Here is a 16,751-nt window from a genome sequence, read left to right on the forward strand (position 1 = left end):
GTTCACTGTCTAAACAATAGAATGTTTTTCTCAAGAATTAATGGCTTGATGGCTCAAAGTATTGAAGCAAGCAACTATTCTAATTTCCTTTGTATCATGTTAGAGCAGTTTTTTGTCTTGTTCCCCATTTTGTATTGGGGTATAAGAGTGCATGGAAAATAAAAGCAGGTGAATTCAGCATTCAGTATTTGCTGAGTTGCCCTCCAATTACTATCCTACATCTTAGTGATTTTTTTTTCTTATCTGTGGTCCTCCTGCTTAACATATTTCTGATCCTCATGCCCCTACCCTGGTAAGTGGTGTACTTGTCAAAGCATGGTCTCTGACACATGGATGATGAATTTGGGGAGCATTTTACAGACCACATTTCAAAGGGGAACTGTATCAAAACCTCTTCTTTGGTAACTGTTGAATATATTGTACCCTTCGGAAACCAGAATGCTCTCTCACTTTTAAAGCCCAGCAGAACAAGCATGGAAGGTCAAAATGTGATGAGGACAGAACTCACCAAAGAAGGACTCAAATCATAAATTATTTAGCTGAATCTTGGGAGTCAACGTAGTTGAATTGAGAAGCACTCAGGATCATAGCACACCCGTAAGTGGACGTGGAAGAGTGATTTCTAAGAGAATTATCCGAGGTGAGGGGGAAGACCACCAATGGAAGTCAATGGAGTCATATTGGGCACTGTGTGTCTGGATGAAATAAAAGGCAGGAAAGAAGACAGCCAATTTCAGAGGGTCCTGACTGGATCTGCTTTCTGCCCATCATATGTGAAGTTTTCCATTATGACCTCCATGTTGAAAACACTGAGAATCCTGACAGGGTAAGGAATACACCTCTTCCCTGATTGTGTTTATGGGAGGTATTAGTGTAACATCATCAGAAGAATAAATAACAGCTGTGTAGAAATGGACACCATCCCTTTGCTTATAGAAGATGAACCACCATATGGGAAATATACTTGTGATGGTGTTCTTGGTTCCCAACTTAACTACATAAGGAAGTTACTAAAATCCAAAAATGGAGGGCATGCCTGTGAGAAAATTTTTGCTTAAATTGAAGAAGGTAGGTACACTACAAATAAGGACTTGGAAGGAGAAAGACATGCATTTAATCCAGATTTTGAAGATAGAAGACACAATTTTAATTGGGCCACACCGTCTGCTACAAGCAGAACATGGAAGAAGGAAGCCATTGATGTCTGCCTGCTTACCCTTATCATGCAGCAAGTCCATTCATTCAAAACAAAATCAAAAAACAGAAAAATAATTGCCTGCATTTTAGAGATATGTAATGAGCTCAGAAATTCGCAGGACATTATGTCGTTTCTCAGTGTCTATCATATGGTTATGTAGGGTCATCTGGACAATCTTTTCCAGTTAATTTTCCTCTGAATTAGACAATACAGTACTGTGTGGCATTTGACTTCTCATGTCTCTTCTACACTGCTCTGAATTTCCTTTCTTAAAAGGGTGTTATCATAATCTTATTCATAGACCTTAGATGATACAGTCTATGAAACCAAGGTTGTCCTTCACTGTGTCTCCTAGAGTCCCTTCCTGGAAAACTCCAGGATAAATCTGAGTCTAAGGTTTCAGTAGTAAGAATAGGTAAAGACAAGCCACATCCAACTGAATTATATTTATCATCACTATCATCATCATCATCATCACCATCATCATCGTCATCAGTATCATCATCATCATCAACAACTATATCATTCTAGAAACTAAAAAAACTTGGCCTTGTGTTTGATGACCAACATGCTTTAGTTCTTTAGATTATGATAGTTCTTGCAAACTCTTTTATAAGTGTGATATCTTTGACAAGTATTTTGAAGGAAATAAAATCTCATATGTGGAAATTCTCAACCTTGGTTTTCATGTCACTAACAGCTCTTCAGACATGACAAATGTACCCATCTCATGTATGATTCCACTAAGACAAATCTTTTAGGAGAGAAAGAACTTATGAAAAGTAAATTTCTATACATGTGTTCGGTTTTTGTATAACCAAAATTCCCTAAACAGCAAAATACACTTCTGTAGGTAAGAGGTCCTGGGAAGTTGGCAGCAGTGCTGTAATATCATGGATATTGAATCTCCCTGGATCCCTCCATGAGAGAACACAAATAGCTTGCTCATGGTCTGATGTGGTCCTTGTTCCCACAGTTCACATGGTGATCTCTAACTCTTAGAGTGATGTTAAGAAAGGTGTGGCCCAACTGGACAATGCACAAAAAGTAAAAGACTTTGAAATGGTGATAAACAAATGAGAAATCTTTATCAAATTCCTTCCCCCCAGATCTAGGGAACCAAGTATAGGAAGAGGAGGAAAGAGTGTGAGAGTCAGAGAATACAAATGACCAGAGGGAACAGTGCCTTCCTAGCTGTCACTGTGGATTAGGTTGTTCTGTCTTTGCCTCATGAATATGACTTACAGAAGCACACCAGCTTCACAGACTGCTGCCTGGTGGTAGATGGCCAGGAATTCCGGGCTCACAAGGCCATCTTAGCTGCTCGCTCTCCAGTTTTCAGGGCCATGTTTGAACATGACACAGAGGAAAGCAAAAAGAATCGCATTGAGATTCATGACCTGGAACCTGAAGTCTGCAAGGCAATGATGGGCTTCATTTACACCGGGAAGGAACTAGACCTCCACAACATTGCAGATGCTGTACTGGCAGCTGCTGACAAGTATGGCCTGGAGAGTTTGTAGGTCATATGCGAGAGTGCCCTCTTCAGGGACCTCACTGTAGAGAATGCTGCCCACACTCTCTTCCTGGCTGACCTCCATAGCACAAGGCACCTGAAAACACAGGTGCTGAATTTTATTACAGCTCATGCTTCCAAGGTCTCTCAGACTGCAAGCTGGAAGACAATGGTGGATTCATACCCTCACTTGGTGGCTGAAGCATACAGCTCCCTGGCATCTGCTCAATGCAATCTACTGGAGCCCCCTCCTAAACGCCTGAAGTAATCCCAGGACCCTGTCCCCTGTATCCTACATGTGTATCCCAGAAGCAGTGGTCACTGATACTACCAATGACTCCTGGGTAGACTATGGGATATTTACAGCAACCCTGGGGAAACACATCATGGTTAGTAGTGTTTTAATACATTTATTAATGAGTTGACTATTGTATTGGTTTATTATTTGTATCTTTTTTTGAAAAAATAAGGAGGGAACTTTATTTAACATATCTGGGAGGGAAGGGAGGAAGGTGGCTTCATTTGGTGATTGTGTTCGCATTCATGCTCTTGCCTCTGCCACTGAGCACGATGTATGGTGTCTTCTGGGCCTTCTGCTTCTCCCGGAGCAGTGCCACAGTGCCCAGGGGCGTATCACTGGAGCTCATCTTTTTCAGGAGCGCCTCCTCATCCAGCTTCTTCATCCGCTGCTCAGTCTTCATCTTGCCTGAAGCCTTCCCGTGGAAGCGGTAGGACAGCTGCCAGCAGGCCTCCTTGGGAGTCAGTTTCCTGCCGGTCTCGTCCACGTACTCAATCTTAACATCAGGCCTGTAGCCTTCCTTCTCCTTGAAGTCCTGGGTGAAGCCCCTGTACTCCTCCCGCCGGCTGTACTTATCATCGATAGCCATCTTATCCTCGATGCAGTACACAGCTGAGGGTAGTGACTTATTGGGAGCCTTCACCCGGGCCACCTTTTGTACTGTGGTCTCCAGAAACCCTTTGTTCTGACACAGAAGCAGGGCAGCAGCCAGCCCTCTGTTCACGATGGGTTCCTCATCCAGGATGGTAGTAGAAGAAGCGGAGAAATCCTGTTGCTGCTCCTCCTCATCGAGGTTGACGGTGCTCCAGCCGATGTTCTCTTCCCCATCTGATTCTGAGCCACCATTAGCCGAGCGATCTTCATCCCTTTCAAAGTCCATGAGCTCCTCCTGGTCCTCCCGGTTGCCAGCCAACCCATAGGTGGGGATCTCCCCTAGCGTGCGGCAGAATTCAGAAGTGGCATTGTACACGATGGCCCCCTTCTGCTCAGGGTCCTCTTCTTCCTCCCAGCCGCGCTGGCGAGACTCCAACTTCTTCACAATCTCCACCACCTTCTCGCCGCGGTCTCGAAGCTGCTGGAGTTGCTGCAGCTGCCGCAGACGCCGCGCCTTCTCCAGCTGCTTCTGCAGCTCCAGCTCTGCTTCATCTTCTTCCAGCACCTCTGGGGACCCTGACGGAAGAGCTCCCCCATCCTCTTCATCACTGATATCCATGTTCTCTACTCTATTATCATCTGATGGTGGGGGCTGGGCCACAGGGTCCTTCTCCTCATCCTCCAGGACATCCTGTTCCACCTCGGGAACCCGACGCCGACCCCGGCCCCGAAGCCTGGATCCAAAGTCCCCATCCTGAGTCTGGTCCCCAAGAGGCAGTAAGTCATCTGCCCGCATTACAACTTCCTTCTCCTTCTTTCGGATTTTCTTCACCCTCCTATTTCTTACTGGAATTTTTATTCATCCCCTATTTCTTACTGGAATTTTTATTCATCCTGTCTATTCCATCATTGAGAATAGTATGGGTTTTTTTACAGTAGGCACTGGACTTTTTAATTTTCTTGGTGAGACTGGTTCTCTAAAGTGACTTGGAATGACCTGACCACGTTTGACATAGGGGCCTGTGAGTGATGCCCCTTCAGGAGTTTCCTAGTGGTATCAGGTTGATTTGTCTGTCTTTTGTCAATCTAAATCATTGGTCCAAGGCCTGTCTTTGCCACACATCCTACATTTTCCAGAAGGCTGAGACCACCTATTCTTGATATTCTCTGAGGAGATATTATTCCTAAGAATTCCCTCTACTATCCCTTTTCTGATGTCTTATTCTACTACATTTGAAACATTTAACATTTGAAAGTTTCCTCATACCTTTGGAACTTGCTGCTACTACACAAGTCTCAGTGTTACAGTCAAATGTCTAAACGTTCTTTGTATTCAGGGTCCATTCATCCATTGGTGCTGATCTAACCTTTAAAGCTTCAAATATCGTTTTGTATTCTAAGTTGGCATTTTCAAAAATCAGAGATTCAATAAGTAGCTTCTGGGTCTCTTACTCCTACTTGTACAGCCTTAGTTTTCTTTGTAAAAAGTCATTAAAGTTTCTCTCTGGTCCTGTTTAACCCTAATATATGATTCATTTCTCTTTCCTAGTTCCTGAATCTTGTCCCAAGAATTTGGTGAGCTCACATGAGATCAGTACCCCTGTCTCAGTGGGTGGATTCACCCCTCGTGGTCCTGACTTCCTTCCTCATGTTCTCCCTCATTTTGCTCCTCATTTGGACCTTGGGAGCTCAGTCCAGTGGTCCAATGTGGGTGTCTGTCTCTAAAATCATAAACACCAATGAGAGCATATGCTGGAGCGGATTTAGAGTAAGGGGAACACTCATCCATTGTTGGTGGGAATGCAAACTTGTGCAGCCACTTTGGAAATCAGTGTGGTGGTTTCTCAGGAAACTGGGAGTCAACATACCTCAGGACCCAACAATTCCACTCTTTGGAATATACCCAAGAGATGCCCAATCATACTACAAAAGCATTTGTTCAACTATGTTCATAGCAGCACTATTTGTAATAGCCAGAACCTGGAAACAACCTAGGTGCCCCTCAATAGAAGAATGGTTAAAGAAGGTGTGGAACTTATACACTTTAGAGATTTACTCAGCTGTATCATTTTTAAAAGTGTCTTATTATTGGCTCTGTTATCAAACCATTTTCTTAAAAATATAATATGAAAAGCAAAACTAATTCTAAAATCAAATAACTGGATATAAGAAAAATCATATAAGCCTTGCAGAATACCATCCATTGTATAAGCAAAGAGGTTATTAAATTCCTAGATGGTAATATTTTTTTTCTTTTTTTCCTTATTTATTTATTTAAAAAATTTCCACTTCCTCCCCTCCTCCCAATACCCTCCCGCTCCCGCTCCTCCCACTCCCTCTCCTCCTCCCTCCCCATTCCCAAGAGCAGTCAGGGTTTCCTGCCCTGTGAAAAATCCAAGTTCCTCCCCCCTTCCTAAGGTCCAGGAAGGTGAGCATCCAAACAGACCAGGATCCCGAAAAGCCAGTCATTGCCAAACTCCTTTTATGAAGCTACAGTTATTTTGATACCAAAACCACACAAAGACCCAACCAAGAAAGAGAATTACAGGCCAATCTCATTCATGAACATTGACGCGAAAATTCTCAATAAAATACTGGCAAACCGAATCCAAGAACACATTAGAAAAATTATCCATTATGATCAAGTAGGCTTCATCCCAGAGATGCAGGGCTGGTTCAACATACGCAAATCTATCAATGTAATCCATTGTATAAATAAACTGAAAGAAAAAAACCATATGATCATTTCACTGGATGCTGAAAAAGCATTTGACAAAATTCAACACCCAGTTATGATAAAGGTGTTGGAGAGACTGGGGATACAAGGATTATACCTAAATATAATAAAGGCAATATACAGCAAGCCGACAGCTAACATCAAATTGAATGGAGAGAAACTCAAAACCTTTCCACTAAAATCAGGAACACGACAAGGCTGTCCACTCTCTCCATACCTCTTCAATATAGTGCTTGAAGTTCTAGCAGTAGCAATAAGACAATATAAGGGATCAAGGGGATTCTAATTGGAAAGGATGAAATTAAACTTTCGTTATTTGCAGACGATATGATAGTGTACATAAGCGACCCTAAAAACTCTACCAAAGAACTCCTACAGCTGATAAACACCTTTAGTAATGTGGCAGGATACAAGAGCAACTCCAAAAAATCAGTTGCCCTCCTATACACAAAGGATAAAGAAGCAGAGAGGGAAATCAGAGAAACATCACCTTTCATGATAGCCACAAATAGCTTAAAATATCTTGGGGTAACTCTAGCCAAGGAAGTGAAAGACCTATTTGACAAGAACTTTAAGTCTTTGAAGAAAGAAATTGAGGAGGATACCAGAAAATGGAAAGACCTCCCCTGCTCTTGGATTGGGAGAATCAACATAGTAAAAATGGCAATTCTACCAAAAGCAATCTATAGATTCAATGCAATTCCCATCAAAATCCCATCAAACTTCTTCACAGACTTTGAGAAAACAATAATCAAGTTTATATGGCAAAACAAAAAAACCCAGGATAGCCAAAACAATCTTATACAATAAAGGAACTTCTGGAGGCATTACCATCCCTGACTTCAAACTCTATTACAGAGAAACGTTATTGAAAACAGCTTGGTATTGGCATAAGAACAGAGAAGTCGACCTATGGAATCGAATAGAAGACCCGGGTATTAACCCACAAACTTATGAACACCTGATTTTTGACAAGGGAGCTAAAGGTATACAATGGAAGAAAGATAGCATCTTTAACAAATGGTGCTGGCATAACTGGATGTCAACCTGTAGAAGAATGAAAGTAGATCCATATCTAACACCATGCACAAAACTCAAGTCCAAATGGATTAAAGACATCAACATTTGTTAGCCTCCGCACTTTTCTGTGAATACCCAGACCTCGAAACAGGCACACGCTTTCCTGACTCGAGTCCACGAGAATGGACGATTGTCCTAAGGGTTTAATCACACAGACACAAAGAGACCTGCTCATTCATCAAAGAGCAAATGGCAACTTTATTAAACTCAAGTCGGGTATATATAGTAGTGGGCAAGAGGGCAAAAGGGCACGGCCCCCTCCCATCAGGAGCAGTGGAAGAAGATGACAGGTGCCCAGCGCCTCAGGCCAGAAGCAGCTGGGGGAGGCAGGTGTGGCAGGCGTATAGGGCCCAGGGCTGGAACCTTGTTCACAGGTGGAATTACCATAACAAAAGAGAACCAAGTTCTTTCTAAGCTATAACCTCAGGCCAGTGCAGAGCAGAGAGGCCAGGGAGCCAGAGGTCAAACAGCCCTGCAAATCTCCACGAAGAAAAGGGAAAAAGGCCTGTGTACCTACAAACATTAATCTGTCCACTTTGAATCTGATAGAAGAGAAAGTGGGAAGTGTTCTACAAGATATAGGCACAGGAGACTACTTCCTAAGTAGAACCCCAGTAGCACAGACAATAAGAGAACCTAGATGGTAATATTGTCTGCAATTATATAACTTTCAAGTTTATTGATTTATATATTAATCAAATAGTTACCTTTGTTATTAGATTTTAGTAAATTGCTGAAGGTGTAATCATCTTTATTACTCAGCAGTTGTTGTATTGTAGCTTCATAGCAAAAATACATGACTGGCTCCTGCTCAAACAAGTCCCGTTCTATTTTGATTCTATGTGTTGGTGCATGTTTAAATACTGATAAAAAAGCTTTTCTTAACAAATTAAGAGCAATTAAATCAATTCCATACATGGAATAAGAAGCCCAGAACTCATAAACAGGGAATATAAATCAGAAGCTGCTCATATGGCTGCATAGCAGGGAAGCCAGCAGGGGGAACCATGCATGAGCCTGGGACACTGCTAAGTCATTGCATGGTAGCTCTGCTGTGACAGGGTTTTGGCAAGATAACACATAGTAGGAGAAATCAAACTAGGTGGTTGGGGATGTGGGACTTTCTGGTTTGTGGACCTTTAGGGCTTTTTTGGTTGATCCACCTGGAAGACAGGGAGTTGGAATTCACATGGGTGCCGTAAGATGGACTGTGTAAAGTAATCCTATATAAGATCAGAATTGAGTATAATAAAGGGTTATTTATTTAGGGGTAGACCCATAGACCACAGTCCTCTGTATGAACAGGGAACAGAAACCAAATTCAGCAGAAGACACAGAGACAACGAGAAAGATCTCTCTCTGCTTTGGGCAGGGGACAAGAAAAAAATCAAGAAAATTTTCGAATATATGGTTTTTAAACATAAATCAAAAAGAACCAGCCTACAAACCACAATCCCAGAGAGACAACAATGAGGACACGAAGAGAGGCTTACATAGATGTAATCTCCATGGGTAGTAGAAAGTAGAAAAAGACAAGATCTCCTGAATAAATTGGGAGCATGGGATCCACGGAGGAGGTTTGAATAGGGGAGGAAAGAGGCAGGGAAGGGAGTAGAGAAAAATGTAGAGGTTAATAAATATCAATTAAAAAAAGAAGTTAAGCTTCCCCCCTCCCCTCTGGAGACACAAGATCTCCCCAGAGCTGCTCCCTTGCACGCTGGGCCTGGACTGTGGGCTCGGTCCGGCAGGGGCAGCTCAGGTGCTTTGAGAGCCTGTCTGAGGACAGGCAAGCCCTGTCTCAGCTCAATCACATTCCTGGCCAGCAAGAAAGAGTGAACTTCTAGCAGACTTCCATTGGAGGAGGGGTGAGCTTTCCCCTGGCCAGAGGGCTTCCTCTAGGAGGAATTCAGCCTTTCCCCGCCCCCCTCGACAATCTGGTCACCAGGCAGAGGCGACTCCTCCCTGCGGAGTTCTCCCGAATCCCATCCCAGCCTTTATCCAGGTACACCTTCCTCTCTTCCCCCCTTCCCTCTGGAGACACAAGATCTCCCCAGAGCTGCTCCCTTGCACGCTGGGCCTGGACTGTGGGCTCGGTCCGGCAGGGGCAGCTCAGGTGCTTTGAGAGCCTGTCTGAAGACAGGCAAGCCCTGTCTCAGCTCAATCACATTCCTGGCCAGCAAGAAAGAGTGAACTTCTAGCAGACTTCCATTGGAGGAGGGGTGAGTTTTCCCCTGGCCAGAGGGCTTCCTCTAGGAGGAATTCAGCCTTTCCCCGCCCCCCTCGACAATTTGGTCACCAGGCAGAGGCGACTCCTCCCTGCGGAGTTCTCCCGAATCCCGTCCCAGCCTTTATCCAGGTACACCTTCCTCTCTTCCCCCCTTCCCTCTGGGGCCACAAAATCTCCCCAGAGCAACTCCCTTGCTCGCTGGACCTGGGTTGTGAGTACAACCCGGTAGTAGGGAGTGCCTGTGTGTCAATAGACTGCCTGAGGAAAGGTAGGCCTTCTGTCAGTGAATTCCCTGCCCAACAAGGGAACCTGACCTGGTACTAGAAGATCCAGTAGAGAGCATTTGAAGGAAGAGATGGGCAGACGCCAAGGCAAGAACTCCTCCAACAATCTAAAAAACAACATGAAAACACCAGAACCCAATGACCCTACAATAGAAGGACTTGAACCTCTTAATTCAGAAGAAGCGGGAAAAATGCCATTATGAAAGCAATAGAGTCCCTTAAACAGGATATGAATAACTCCCTTAAAGAACTGGATGAGAAGTATAACAAAAAGATTGAAGAAATGAGTAAAGAAATGGATGAAAAATATAAAAAAAACATTGAAGAAATGAGTAAATTCATGAATGATATATTGGGAAACCAAGAAAAAACAATCAAACAGGTAATGGAAACAGTTCAAGAATTGAAAACTGAAATGGAGGCAATGAAGAAAACACAAAACGAGGGCCGGCTGGATATGGAAAATCTAGGTAAACGAACAGAGACTACAGAATCAAGCATAACCAATAGGATACAAGAGATGGAAGAACGAATCTCAGAGTCTGAAGATACCATAGAGAAAATAAATGCTCTGATCAAAGAAAACAGCAAATCCAATAAATTCTCATCACAAAACATTCAAGAAATCTGGGACACAATAAAAAAAAACAAATCTAAGAATAATAGGGATTGAAGAAGGAGAAGAACTGCAGATCAAAGGACCAGAAAATATATTCAACAAAATTATAGAAGAAAACTTTCCCAATCTAAAGAATGATATTCCTATGAAGGTTCAAGAAGCATATAGAACACCGAATAGGCTTGATCAAAAAAAAACATCCCCTCGCCATATAATAATCAAAACACAAAACATACAGATTAAAGAAAGAATATTAAGAGCTGCAAGGGAAAAAGGGCAAGTAACTTATGAAGGCAAACCTATCAGACTCACACCTGACTTCTCTATGGAAACCATGAAAGCCAGAAGGTCCTGGATAGAGGTACTGCAGAAACTAAGAGTCCATGGATGCAAGCCCAGACTAATATACCCAGCCAAGCTATCATTCACTATCGATGGAGAAAACAAAATATTCCAGGATAAGAACAAATTTAAACAATTTGCAGTCACAAACCCAGCCTTACAGAAAGTAATAGAAGGAAAATTGCAACCAAAGGAGTCCAACATTGCCAGCACTGCTTACAATAACTCAGACATCTAGCGACCCTTCAAGAGCTTGACTCAAAGAAGGGACACATACAAACTCTATTAATCAAACAAAAAATAATAATAACCGGAGTCAACAACCACTGGTCATTAATATCACTTAATATTAATGGACTCAATTCACCTATAAAAAGGCACAGACTAAGAGACTGGATACGAAAACAGGATCCAACATTCTGCTGTTTACAAGAAACACACCTCAACCACAAAGACAGACACCTACTCAGAGTAAAGGGTTGGGAAAAGGTTTTTCAAGCAAACGGACCTAAGAAACAAGGAGGCGTGGCCATTCTAATCTCCAACAAAATTGACTTCAAACTAAAATCAATCAGAAGAGATGGAGATGGACATTTTATACTCATAACAGGAACAATTCATCAGGAGGAAGTCTCAATCCTGAATATCTACGCCCCTAATATAAAGCCTCCTACTTATGTAAAAGAAACACTTCTAGAACTCAAGGCAGTCATCAAACCACACACACTAATAGTAGGAGACTTCAACACTCCTCTCTCTCCAATGGATTGGTCAATCAGACAGAAACCTAACAGAGAATTAAGAGAATTACTGGAGGTATTGAATCAAATGGACTTAACAGACATCTATAGAACATTCCACCCAAATAGGAAAGAATATACCTTCTTCTCTGCAGCTCATGGAACGTTCTCGAAAATTGACCACATACTGGGTAACAAAGCAAACTTCCACAGATACAAAAAATATTAGTAACCACTTGTATCTTGTCAGACCACCATGGATTAAAATTAGAATTCAAGAACAGTGCTACCCCCAGGAAGCCAACAAATTCATGGAAGTTGAACAGTCAACTACTGAATCACCCCTGGGTCAAGGAAGAAATAAAGAAAGAAATTAAAGTCTTCCTTGAATTTAATGAAAATAAAGACACAACATACTCAAACCTATGGGACACTATGAAAGCAGTGCTAAGAGGAAAGTTCATAGCACTAAGTGCCCAATTAAAGAAAACGGAGAAAGCACACATTGGAGACTTAACAGCACACTTGAAAGCTCTAGAAAAAAAAGAAGCTGATTTACCCAGGAGGAGTAGAAGACTGGAAATAATCAAACTGAGGGCTGAAATCAACAAAATAGAAACACAGAAAACAATCCAAAGAATCAATGAATCAAAAAGCTGGTTCTTGGAGAAAATCAACAAGATCGACAAACCCCTATCCAAATTAATCAAACGGCAGAGAGAGAACATGCAAATTAATAAGATCAGAAATGAAAAGGGGGACATAACCACAGACACAGAGGAAATTCAGAGAATCATTAGATCTTACTACGAAAATTTATATGCCACAAAGTTGGAAAATGTAAAAGAAATGGACATTTTTTTAGATAAGTACCATATATCAAAGTTGAACCAAGAACAGGTGAACAACCTAGATAGACCTGTCAGTCGTGAAGAATTAGAAGCTGTTATTAAAAATCTCCCTACCAAAAAAAGCCCAGGACCAGATGGTTTCAATGCAGAATTCTACCGGAACTTCCAGGAAGAGCTAATACCTATACTCCTTAATGTATTTCACAATATAGAAACAGAAGAATCACTGCCAAACTCTTTTTATGAAGCTACAGTAACCCTGATACCAAAACTACACAAAGACACAACCAGGAAAGAGAATTACAGACCAATATCACTCATGAACATTGACGCAAAAAATACTCAATAAAATACTGGCAAACCGAATTCAAGAATACATTAGAAAAATTATCCATTATGATCAAGTGGGCTTCATCCCAGAGATGCAGGGCTGGTTCAACATATGCAAATCTATCAATGTAATCCATCATATAAATAAACTGAAAGAAAAAACCATATGATCATTTCATTGGATGCGGAAAAAGCATTTGACAAAATTCAACACCCATTTATGATAAAGGTGTTGGAGAGACTGGGGATACAAGGATCATACCTAAATATAATAAAAGCAATATACAGCAAACCGTCAGCTAACATCAAATTGAACGGAGAGAAACTCAAAGCCTTTCCACTAAAATCAGGAACACGACAAGGCTGTCCACTCTCACCATTCCTCTTCAATATAGTGCTTGAAGTTCTAGCAATAGCAATAAGACAACATAAGGGGATCAAGGGGATTCGAATTGGAAAAGATGAAGTTAAACTTTCGTTATTTGCAGACGATATGATAGTGTACATCAGCGACCCCATAAACTCTTCCAAAGAACTCCTACAGTTGATAAACACCTTTAGTAATGTGGCAGGATACAAGAGCAACTCCAAAAAATCGGTTGCCCTCCTATATACAAAGGATAAAGAAGCAGAGAGGGAAATCAGAGAAACATCACCTTTCATGATAGCCACAAATAGCTTAAAATATCTTGGGGTAACTCTAACCAAGGAAGTGAAAGACCTATTTGACAAAAACTTTAAGTCTTTGAAGAAAGACATTGAGGAGGATACCAGAAAATGAAAAGACCTTCCCTGCTCTTGGATTGGGAGAATCAACATAGTAAAAATGGCAATTCTACCAAAAGCAATCTATAGATTCAATGCAATTCCCATCAAAATCCCATCAAACTTCTTTACAGACCTTGAGAAAACAATAATCAAGTTTATATGGAAAAACAAAAAACTCAGGATAGCCAAAACAATCTTATACAATAAAGGAACTTCTGGAGGCATTACCATCCCTGACTTCAAACTGTATTACAGAGCAACAGTATTGAAAACAGCTTGGTATTGGCATAAGAACAGAGAAGTCGACCTATGGAATCGAATAGAAGACCCGGGTATTAACCCACAAACTTATGAACACCTGATTTTTGACAAGGGAGCTAAAGGTATACAATGGAAGAAAGATAGCATCTTTAACAAATGGTGCTGGCATAACTGGATGTCAACCTGTAGAAGAATGAAAATAGATCCATATCTATCACCATGCACAAAACTCAGGTCCAAATGGATAAAAGACATCAACATTAATCCGACCACTTTGAACCTGATAGAAGAGAAAGTGGGAAGTAGTCTACAAGATATAGGCACAGGAGACCACTTCCTAAGCAGAACCCCAGGAGCGCAGACAATAAGAGAAACAATAAATAAATGGGACCTACTGAAACTGAGAAGCTTCTGTAAAGCAAAGGACACTGTCAGTAAGACAAAAAGGCTACCTTCTGACTGGGAAAAGATCTTCACAAACCCTGCAACAGATAAAGGTCTGATCTCCAAAATATACAAAGAACTCAAGAAACTAGACACTAAAACTCTAATTAACCCAATTAAAAAATGGGGTACTGAACTGAACAGAGAATTCACTACAGATGAACTTCGAAGGGCTAAAAAGCATTTAAGGTCATGCTCAACCTCCTTAGCAATCAGGGAAATGCAAATCAAAACCACTTTGAGATATCATCTTACACCTGTCAGAATAGCCAAACTCAAAAACACCAATGATAGCCTATGCTGGAGAGGATGTGGAATGAGGGAAACACTCATCCATTGTTGGTGGGAATGCAAACTTGTGCAGCCACTGTGGAAATCAGTGTGGCGGTTTCTCAGGAAACTGGGAGTCAACCTCCCTCAGGACCCAGCAATTCCACTCTTGGGAATTGCTAGAACCCTAGAGATTCCTTAACATACTACAAAAGCATTTGTTCTACAATGTTCATAGCAGCACTATTTGTAATAGTCAGAACCTGGAAACAGCCTAGGTGCCCCTCAATAGAAGAATGGTTAAAAAAGGTGTGGAACATATACACATTAGAGTTTTACTCAGCGGTAAAAAACAATGACATCTTGAATTTTGCATGCAAATGGATGGAAATAGAAAACGCTTTACTGAGTGAGGTAAGCCAGACCCAAAAAGAGGAACATGGTATGTATTCACTCATAAGTGGATTCTAACCATAATTAAAGGTCTTTGAGCCTATTATTCGGGATCCTAGAGAAGCTAAATAAGAAGATGAACCTGATGAAGATTATTTAGCTATCCGCCAGGAGGTAGGAAATAGACAAGAGTCCCAGGTAACCTCAGGTGCATGGGGGGGTGGGAGGGTTGTCGGAAAGGGAGAGGGTTAGAGAGAAGGGAGTAGGGGAGGATTGGGGAAAGATCGGGGGACTGGGATGGGGGGAGGGAGGAAGGATGGATATGGGATCAGGCAAGTATATACCTCAACTAAGGGAATCATTTTAGGGTTTACAAGAGACTTGATTATAAAGGGGATCCCCGGCCCAAGGAGAGATCCCCAGATGGTTCTCTGGACAGAGTAGAGGGTGCCTGAACCGGCCTTGGCCCACAACCATACTGATGAATATTTTGCATGTCACCATAGAACCCTCATCTGGCGATGGATGGAGATGGAGGCGGAGAACCACGTTGGAACACTGGACCTAGCTCCCTAGGTCCAAATAAGAGACAGAAGGAAAGACAACGTGAGCAAAGAAGGCAAGGGCAGAGGAAACCTTCATCCGACGTTGGATGGCGATACAGATGGAGACCCATAATGGAACACCGAACTGAGCACTCCACAGTCCAAATGAGGAACAGAAAGATGAAGAAAATTAAAAAAGTAATCAGGACTTCGAGGGATACGAGCACCCACTGATACAATGGAACTGATATAATGAGAGTTCACCAAGGCCTGTTGGACTAGGACTGAACGAGGACGTGATCCAACCAGATTCTCTGAATGTGGCTGGCCCGGAGCCTTTTTGAAAAGCCATTGACAATGACACTGGGACTTGCTTCCTCTGCATATACTGGATTTTGGCGCTCCAGTCTGTTTGGACTCTCACCTTTCCTGGACCTGGAGGGAGGGGGGAGGAACTTGAACTTCCCACAGGGCAGGAAACCCTGACTGCTCTAGGGGATGGAGAGGGAGGAGGAGAGGGAATGGGGGGAGTGGGAGGGTGTTGGGAGGAGGGGCTGAAATGGAAACTTTTATAATTTCATAAAAAAAAAATAAAAAAAAAAGAAGTTAAGCATTTCATCGCAGCTCGCAGAAGTCAGACAAAGGCAGCTTTCTATATTTTGAGCCAGCCTGGTCTATAGAGTGAGGTCTATGATAGAAAGTTCTCTGGTTTTGTTTTTTTTTACTCTTTTTAATCCTTTGACTCTTTATGCTTTTGTCTTCTGGGGGTCCTGCCACTCAGCTCCCAAACTAATCATATATAGAGGCTTATTCTTTCTTATAAGTTTAGCCTGGCTTGTTTCTATTCAGCCTTTAAAAAATTATCTCATCTATCTCTTGCCTCTGGGATTTTATCTTTCTTTCCTTTCATGTATCTTACTCCATGGTTGGCTGAGTGGCAAGGTGGCTGGGTGACTCAGGGGCCAGACCCTAGCATCCTCCTTTCTTTACTCTCTTGCTCCTACCCTCTTCTTTATTTATCCTTCTATTTTCCTCTCTGCCCGCCAACTCTGCCTATCTCTCTCCTGCCCCAATATTGGCTGTTCAGTTCTTTATTAGACCATCAGATGTTTTAGATAGGCACAGTAACACAGCTTTCCTGAGTTAAAAATACAACATAAACAAATGTAACACACCTTACAGTAATATTCTACAAGAGCCATAGATAACTAAAACATTTCTATACAAGAAAAGAGTCTCTTTAGGTCTCGTCAT

General features: G+C 42.0%; 2 pseudogenes; one reads left to right on the top strand and one right to left on the bottom strand.

Moving 5' to 3' along the window:
- Positions 1-1,023: 1,023 nt before the first annotated feature.
- On the top strand, positions 1,024-2,982 carry LOC148119480 (speckle-type POZ protein-like; annotated as a pseudogene).
- Positions 2,983-3,179: 197 nt separating this feature from the next.
- LOC148119481 (U4/U6.U5 tri-snRNP-associated protein 1 pseudogene) lies at positions 3,180-4,437 on the bottom strand (annotated as a pseudogene).
- Positions 4,438-16,751: the final 12,314 nt, after the last annotated feature.

The sequence above is a fragment of the Myodes glareolus genome, chromosome 17, assembly GCF_982192425.1.
Source record: "Myodes glareolus chromosome 17, mMyoGla1.1, whole genome shotgun sequence".
NCBI lineage: Eukaryota > Metazoa > Chordata > Mammalia > Rodentia > Cricetidae > Myodes > Myodes glareolus.